This window comes from Panicum virgatum, chromosome 7K, assembly GCF_016808335.1.
Source record: "Panicum virgatum strain AP13 chromosome 7K, P.virgatum_v5, whole genome shotgun sequence".
Lineage (NCBI taxonomy): Eukaryota > Viridiplantae > Streptophyta > Magnoliopsida > Poales > Poaceae > Panicum > Panicum virgatum.
Genome location: NC_053142.1, coordinates 31,415,647 through 31,424,397, shown reverse-complemented (window position 1 = coordinate 31,424,397; position 8,751 = coordinate 31,415,647). Strand labels below are relative to the sequence as shown.

The 8,751-nt window shown below is 47.4% G+C and overlaps 1 non-coding gene across 1 annotated transcript; it reads right to left on the bottom strand.

Moving 5' to 3' along the window:
* Positions 1-857: 857 nt before the first annotated feature.
* Positions 858-964, bottom strand: LOC120643180. Its single transcript, XR_005662870.1, has one exon. It is a non-coding gene; the product is annotated as a small nucleolar RNA R71 (small nucleolar RNA).
* Positions 965-8,751: the final 7,787 nt, after the last annotated feature.

Below are 8,751 nucleotides of genomic sequence, written 5' to 3'. Positions count from 1 at the left end.
ATTTATCTTATCCTTATATCTGGCTTACCCCCGTCTAGTTAGTCGGTTGATTAAGCTAGTACGGTTATCATTCGATTTACAATACTCTTTACCATAGTGCTCTCCTGAGGAAAAATACGATACTCTGGAATACTCCAAGGTGAAGTGCTACAGTGGTGATTCTGTGCGCTTGCAGAATTTATATTCTATTGGACATAAAAAATGCCAACAAGCATTTCTGGCACCGTTGCTGGGGAAGCAATTGGTTAAAAATATCGTAAATAATTTGATGAACTTTACTAGTTTGTCACCGCTAATCTTAGCGGGCTTACCATTGCTCTCTCTATCTCTTGATTGATGCAGAGCAGTGCATGACCGGTTTCGACCTACCAAATAACTTCAACCCGAATCCAGAAAGAATTGGGAGAATTGTGAGACGCCGCGTCGTCCTACTTCTGAAAAGACTCACTTGGCCTATCACTTCTCCATCCACTTCAGTCTCATCACCCATGGCTCAGAAGACTCTTCGTTAGTTCTCAGCCCCGTCCAGTAGCCACATTCCTACTGGATTGAACCAAGACCAAGCTGGCAATGACGACTTTGAGCTGAAAACTGGACTGGTAAACATGGTTCAAGCAAGTACGTTCTGTGGAAAGGCATCCGAAGATGCCAACGCCCATCTCCAGAACTTTCTGAAGGTGAGTAACACCATCAACCCCAAAGGAACTACGATGGATATCGTCCGCCTTAGGCTATTCCCATTCACATTGCTCTGGAAAGCCAAGACGTGGTTTTACTCCAACAAGGAAGCTTTCACAACATGGGAAGCTTGTTCAAATTCATTCCTAGCCAAGTACTTCCCGGTGGGCAAGACAAATGCCCTCCGGAACAGAATCTCCGGTATCCAGCAACTACCGGATGAGACTATCCTAGAGGCCTGGGAGCGTCTACAGGAGTACATAGAAGCATGCCCACACCACGGCATAGAAGAATGGCTGATTATTCAGAACTTCTTCCATGGCCTGAATCAGCAAGCCAAGGACCACATAGATATAGCAGCGGGTGGTTCCTTTCTCTCTCTCAATGTTGTGGGAGCGAAGACGCTGATAGACAAGATAGCCTCCAATCAGAGTTGGAGAGGTGAAAAGCAGCCGGCCCATCCCAGGGGCGTAAATCAGATCGACAGTGTCGACATGCTGGCTGCCAAGATGGACCTTCTGATGAAGAAACTGGAATCTCCGCACAAGGAGGTAAATCAGATTTCAGAGTCTCGAATGACATGTGAAACATATGGCGAGACTGGGCACTCGGGCACTTCGTGCCCCCTTACTCAAGAGGATGCGAACTTTGTTGGAACCAACAACAACAATCCCAACTCGGGATTCTGTCCTCAGCAAGGTTGGAACTCAAAGCCCAACCTCCCCTTCGGTCAACAGCAAGGTATGAACTTTAATAACAATTTTCAGCCTTCGTTAAAAGACATAGTGTACGGCCAAAAGCAGATAAATGACAACATTAGCAAGAAGTTTCTTGCTAATAACAAGATTCCGAAATCTTTGGCCGCACAACTAGAGGGTTTTAATTCGGTTATTAAAAATCAGTTGAGCTTAAATAAAATGGTAGAAACGCAAGTAGCTCAACTAGCATCATCATGTCCTAATGCTAACACGGGAAAACTGCCCGGGCAACCGGAAGTTCCCTCGAAAGAGAATGTTAATGCGGTGACTACGCATAGTGGTAAGTCCACACGGGAGCCACCTTTCCCACAGGATGCAGGAATTCAGTGGAAAGCCACAGCCGCTAGCCATACCGACACTGAAGACGAAGTGCAGGAGGAGGCTGTCGACTCCAACAAAATTGCAGCCCAGAAAGACCCCGTGGAACCCCCTAGAACTTCACGGGATTACCACGACACAATTGCCTTACTGTTTTCGGAGCGGATAAGGAAGCCAGTGGCCGACGAATAATTCGGCAAGTTCGTCGAGGTAATAAAGAAGTTGTATGTCAATATACCGCTCCTTGATGCTATGCAGGTGCCTACGTATGCCAAGTATATCAAAGATATTTTTGGAAACAAGAGAGCACTGCCCACCACCGAAGTCGTGCAGTTAACAGAAGAGTGTAGCGCTGCTATACTCAACCCCCTCCTGGTGAAGAAGAAGGACCCAGGCTGCCCGACCATCACATGCTCGATCGGGACCCAATATTTCTCAAACGCTCTATGCGACTTGGGAGCAAGTGTCAGCGTCATGCCCAAGGTAGTTTATGACTGCCTTAACCATCATACGCTTGCCCTACTGCCATGTGTTTGCAGCTAGCGGACCAATCGGTTCGCTACCCCGCGGGAATAGCAGAGAATATTCCGGTCAAGATCTGGAATTTCCTAATTCCCGTCAACTTCATCGTCCTTGACATGGAAGTCGACACCAAGGCGCCAATCATCTTGGGAAGGCCATTCTTGAGCACAGCAAACACGAGTATCGATGTGGGAGCCGGAGAAATCTAGCTCAACATCAATGGCCAGAAGGAGAAGTTCGCCTTCAAACCGAAGGTCGAACAATGCTCACAAGTCAAGGCAATTAACCTGAAAAAGAAATCCGAGAAAGAGCCGGAGAAGCCATCCATCCCACTTATTGAAGCCCTCATTGAGTACGTAGAAAGTCTACGGATTCAAGAGGAGGCGAAGCAAATCAAGCTTCACAACTACAGAAATGCGAGATGAAGGATCCAGCGTAAGAAATTTCTGGAATCGGAAAAGAAAGAGGTTGAAGCAACACCCATACCCAAGAAGGTGCGGCGGAAGAAAGTGTCATCATCAGGGACTCCACCCAGCGATGACAAACGAACCAAAGGTATGGAGAGTCCCGCTTCGGACTCAAAACCCGAGCCCACGCCATGAGGTTCATGGTATGTATCCATCATCGCATTGCATATAGGATAGTTTAAATTTCCCATGCATAAATTCATTTCATCTCTGCATAAGCATATTTGTTTTTGAACCAAAGCAAATTTGAATTTCAAAACTCTGCTTTCAAAAGAACTTCACAAAAAAATTTGAAAAATTTCGGCCAAAAGTTAGGCCGGCCGGCCCCACTTTGTTTCATCTGGCCAGGAGTAGCAGGGAATGGGTAGAATTGCGTGCACATGGAGGAAGGAACAAAGGATGCGCACTGAACGTGTAGGGCATAGGCCGTCCGGCCCCATTGAGGCCGGCCGGCTCCTCTCCTCCGTTCCTGTCCCGTCACCACCGAAAGGAGCACCAGCACCTGCAGGTCTAAGGCCTAGACCCTCACCGTTGCACGCTCACCACCGTTGAGAGGCCGCCCGGCCTCCGGCCGGCCGGCCTGGCCTCTGCGCGCGCCTATAAATCCCGAGGATGGCGATGCTCCTCAATGCACCTGAAGCTTTGGTTTGCTTGCCTCAGCCCGAGCTCATCCATCTCCTCCCCCTTTCTTGAGTTCCTTTGCCTAATTAAGCTCTTTTGAGCTAATTAAGTGAAGAACTCAAGTGCTAGCTCAACCAAAAACAAATAAAATTCTGTAGTGCTTAGTGAAGTTCATAAACCTGAAAATACCAAAATATTTCCCTTTGAATAAAGTCTTGAAACGCTGAACGATGAACGTTTGTGGTGGTGTAACGCCCCCCAAGAACAACTAACCTTTTCCCTAATCTGCCATATCCTTCGGGTATTGTGTGTGCTAACATTTTGCAAGAACCATGATCGGGAGAGCCAAGGAGAAGATCAAGAAGGCGCTCTCGAAGAGCTCAAGAATCTCATAGAGTTCATCTTCCTCTCGGGATACTATGTCAGTCGACTCCGGTCGCCATAAAAATGTATCCCAGGATGAAGAGGAAACTCCAGTAGTCCCGAGACCCCGTCTCCGCATCAGAATCCTGACGATGGTCGAGCAGATCGCCGTCAAGAACGACTACAAGCGGGAGGCCCTTGAACTATTGAAGAGGCAGAGTTTCGGCCACGCCAAGAGGTTCGAAACTCGCTTTCTCATAAAGACGGGACTCAAGCAGGACATGAACCAAGCCCTCACCTCCATCGGATGGGAGAATTTTGCCGACATTGTTGAGCCAGGTTCGCAACTCTTAACCATGGAATTTCTTATTTTTCTTGCCATTGAAGAAACTGGTACCGAAACTAAAGTTTATTTCCGTCTCTTCAATGAACAATTTGAAATGAAGCTAAAAGATTTTAGCATCGCGTTGGGTTTTCATAAAAGTTGTATTCTTGACCCCAACGAGCTTTCTAATAAACATCGTTATGATCGAAATTCCTGGTGGAGCGCAATCTCTAATGAACCTGTGAGTAGTAAGAACAGCATAGTCTCCATTCATAATCCTACCCTGAGGTTCCTAGCCAAGTGGCTGGCCATGGTCGTGCACCCTCGTGCAGACCTTTGCCTCTGTAGCTTGCTTGAGATGCAGTATCTGTATGCCATGGCAAAGCAAATCTGTTGCTCTCCAGTCAGAACCATGCTCGCTCGCTAGCAGAAGATGATCTCCGGCAAGAGCCCATCGATATGACCTCTCTGGTCACTCGCATTGCGAGGTACATCGGTGTGATGGAAAATGCCAAAGTCACCTTGCTGCCAAAGACTGAGGCGTTCAGATACGAGGTCGGTCTCGAGCATTTCGTGCAAGGGCACATGATGCGCGAAGGGCCCGAAAACTCTGTCTTTATGTGTAACCCCGGGTATGATAGGGAGATCGAGCTTCCATGCTCGAGACTCTCTCTCTACTCGGTGAAGAGCCTAACCTTGCAGATGGAGAAGAAGGAGCCCGCACGACGGAGTGTTGCAGGTCCACAGACGAGGAGCAGAACCCGGCAGGACCAACAAGCCAGAGTAGGATCATCACGACAAGTACTCTCGGCTCCCAATACTGTGCAGCTCAGACCTTCCACCCAGAATATGAGTTTCGAGGAAGCATATGGTTATTACACCAATGGCGACCCGAACGCTTACCAGGCCGGCAATAGTGGGTATGGCGGTGATCAAGTTCATTACTACCCCTCAGGTATGCATCCGTCTCATGGTCCACAGGTGGGTCCCTAGGCATCAACATGCTTCAACTACGAGGACCCAATTCTGTGGACCATCTCCGACCTCTCGAGCCAGATCGCTACCCTTGGCACCCAGCAGCAGCAAATGCAGGGCACTTTAGCACACAATACCTAGTTGACTCAGCAGAACTGGGGTTTGACATCATCTATGCAGTACGACATCTCCAACATCTTCCTCCACCTGGGGCTAGACCATCACCCGTCCCAGCCGTACTATCAGCCCCAGCAGTACCAGCAGCCCGAACAGGAGGACAATGACGATGAGGACGAGGAAGAGGACCCCGACGAGGAAGAGCAGGACTCCGATGAGGAGAATTGAGCTTCATCGAAGTTTGGGGGGTCATATCGCCAGGTAAGTCGCCACATCCCGACCGTCTTTTCAGCAGTCATGCCTAGAAAAAAATAAATAAGTATAAAAAAAGTCTATGCTTAAATAAAAATATGAGTGAAAATCTGTGTAAGCTCTTGCTTTGGAAATGATGAATAGTTGCTCTGTTCATGCCCCGTATGTGCCTCGTTTACAGCTTTTTACTCGCCTAGTACATGAGCTAGTTGGCACATTTTAGTTCCACTAAAATCTGGTTGTGTGGAGGCATAAGTTTAATTTCTGAAGTCTAAGTTGTTGCGGGGTTCGAGATAGCCCAAACTGGATTTAAAACTGCTTGCTCTAGCAGGGAACCTCTTGGAGTTCTTTAGAAAATCTTGGAAAAGGTTTCCCCACATGGTTATAATGACCCATCCAGAGCCTTTCATGTTATATAAACCAAAATGAGTTATTTTGTGTTATCATGAGCTTTGCCGAACGGTGTGTCCGCCTAGGAAATGGAACTTACCATCTACCAGTCTTTCTCCTTCGCGTATCTGTTATTTGCTAACCTCAAAATGTCTGGCCTGTCAATCACCCACTCCGCGTGTTGGCATCCACCTTCGCCAGGCATCATCCCCCCGCAACCATACACCCAAAATCTCCACAGTGTACCCAGTCATCCCACTGAAGGTCTTCCTATCATGAAACTCCAAAGATGTCAAAATCATATCAGCAAAAGAAAGTGGGGATTCTTCTCTAAAAAATGCTGAAAATAATAGAAGAAGAGAAATCCCACTCTCCTGAAAGAGTTGCAAAATATGGAGTTCAAATAAAGAGACCAAATTCCTTACCAAGTGTGAGTTCATCTCCTTCCTTTCCCCTAAACATCTCATCCTCCATAAGAACGGAATTTGGCTAAGTTCCAATCCTCCGTGGACAAACATTCGGCTTGGCAATACAGGTAACCAAGATATGCAATGCTTTCGTACCCATGAACTCCACATATCAGCCTTAGCGGTAGGAAAAAAAGGGTCAAAACTCCAACCCTTTGTGAGGATCATACACCTTGAGCGACTCGAGAGTACCATTGGGGAACCTGAACTTCTTTTGAAAAATCTTCCAAAACTCCGAGCTAGGAACTTGAACATGCAGAAGAAAATATTCCGGTGAAGGTTGTTCAGTCCTTCAACCGCTCAAGACCGAGGGATGAAAAACAAGTACACCCCATCCTCCAGAACCATAGGTATGAGCCAACTTACTCATAGTACATACGGGATGAGTAATATACTATGTATAAGGTGCCTGCAGGGTGTGAACATTTGACACAACTCCTGATCCACCGAGCCTCAGTTTAAACTTTGCTCGAGGACGAGCAAAAGTTTAAGCTTGGGGGGTGTTGACGGTCATTATTTCACATTCTGACCGTCAACTTCTCGGGAATAATTTGAGCTTTACACTATGTTCTATTCATATTCTATTTAATTCTAATAAGTTCCACAAGTTTTGGATGAGTTGTGATTTCAGGTGAACATGTACCAAAAGTGGTCGAATTTGGGCACAAACCCAGGCCGACCGGCCTCACCTAGGCCGGCCGGCCTGGCACCTCTACACACCGTGCCTCGTCTTCAATCCAGGGGCAATGTGACACATTCATAATGCCTCTGAGCCATGGATTGGATGTCGGTTTGATAGAATGGACCGAAAGGCTTGCACAAGGATCCAAGGACCCGCAACTCAGTTCAAACACACGTCCCAGTCAGCAATCCACCTCCCAGGAAGATCAGAAGCATACACGTGTAACATCGGTGCAACAGAGGGCCAAGAAGAGCCAGAGGGATACCAGCCAGCCTTCCCTAGGCTGGCCGGCCTAGCACGTGCACGCGTTGAAGTTACGCAATCTGCACCGACATCAGGAAGTGATCACAAACGTTCAGGAGAAGGCGGTAGCCACATGGCCACACCCCCAGGCCGGCCGGCCTAGGGGAGGTCGGCCGGCCCCACTTGGATGCCTTTGAAGCTGGGTCTTGGCGTGGAAGCTAAGCTCAACCGCCACATTCGCTTACCACTGACGCCAACTGTTTTACTGGCCAGGAACCGACCCTGGAAGCCTATAAATAGAACCCCCATCCATCACTTGTAACACACACTATTGGAGCTCATTCTCTCTTCACTTTCTAGAGTAGGTTTGTAGTTTGGGAGTTAGAGTCAAGTCGAGCTTGCTCAGGATTCCGGAGTCGTCGGAAGTCTGGTATAGCTCTTGTATCTTTCTTTGACTTTATTAATATAAGTTATCTTCTCTATTTTTCTGAGTCAGCTTTACTTTCCGCATTCATTTATCTTCTCGAGTCTGAGTGTTCAGCTCGAGCGTGGAATTTGTATCCATTAGTTCAGGCTAAGTATCTCTCTAATAGTCAGGATTCTATCTTACGGGTTTTCTCGCCCGGACTAGAGTATCTCAAGTTAGTGCTCTAGGTTGAAGGGGATTTCTCTCGAAGACCTTGAGAGAAATCCTAACACCGAGTGCAGACGTGGTGTCTGAGCTTAGTGTTTGCTAGAAAGTGTGTTCCACCCCATGGAACTGTTGTGGTAGGCGGCAGGTGGTGACAGCCCTGTCCGTCCCTCGTAGTCCACCATGTTCGGATGTTTTCATAGCCGTAGTGCCGACAGTCGTTGGACTCCCGATTCATCCCAGTCTGAGTCCTTTCCTGAGGCCGCCGAAGTAAGCTCTGCTTTCCCGAAGATTAGCTAGATAGTTAGTCTGATCTAGAGAGGCTAACTCAATAGTTCAGAAGTGTATCAGGTGTCTTATCTCACTCGTTGTTCTCCCAGCTGCTACCACTCTAAAGAGTTGAGCCTCCATGTGTCACTCGGTCATTGACTGGCCATTTATCTTATCCTTATATCTGGCTTACCCTCGTCTAGTTAGTCGGTTGATTAAGCTAGTACGGTTATCATTCGATTTACAATACTCTTTATCGTAGTACTTCCCTGAGGAAAAATATGATACCCTGGAATACTCCAAGGTGAAGTGCTACAGTGGTGATTCTGTGCGCTTGCAGAATTTATATTCTATTGGGCATAAAAAATGCCTGCATTACTGTAGAAATGATCCGCCCCTAAATATGACATTTGTAGGGGCGGCTGACCCCCTCAACCGCCCTTGAAAATGGGAGCCATTTTTAGGGGAGGGTGGGGTGGGGGGTCAGCCACCCCTACAAACAATCATTTTTAGGGGCGGCTCACACCCCCACCCGTCCCTAAAAATCTCACCCATTTTCAGGGGCGACTGAGGGGGTGAGCCACCCCTACAAACAATTTTCCAAATTATTCCAAAAAATTATTTATTTCAAATGGGGATGCAAAAAACTTCAAAACAACGTGCAATTTTTTC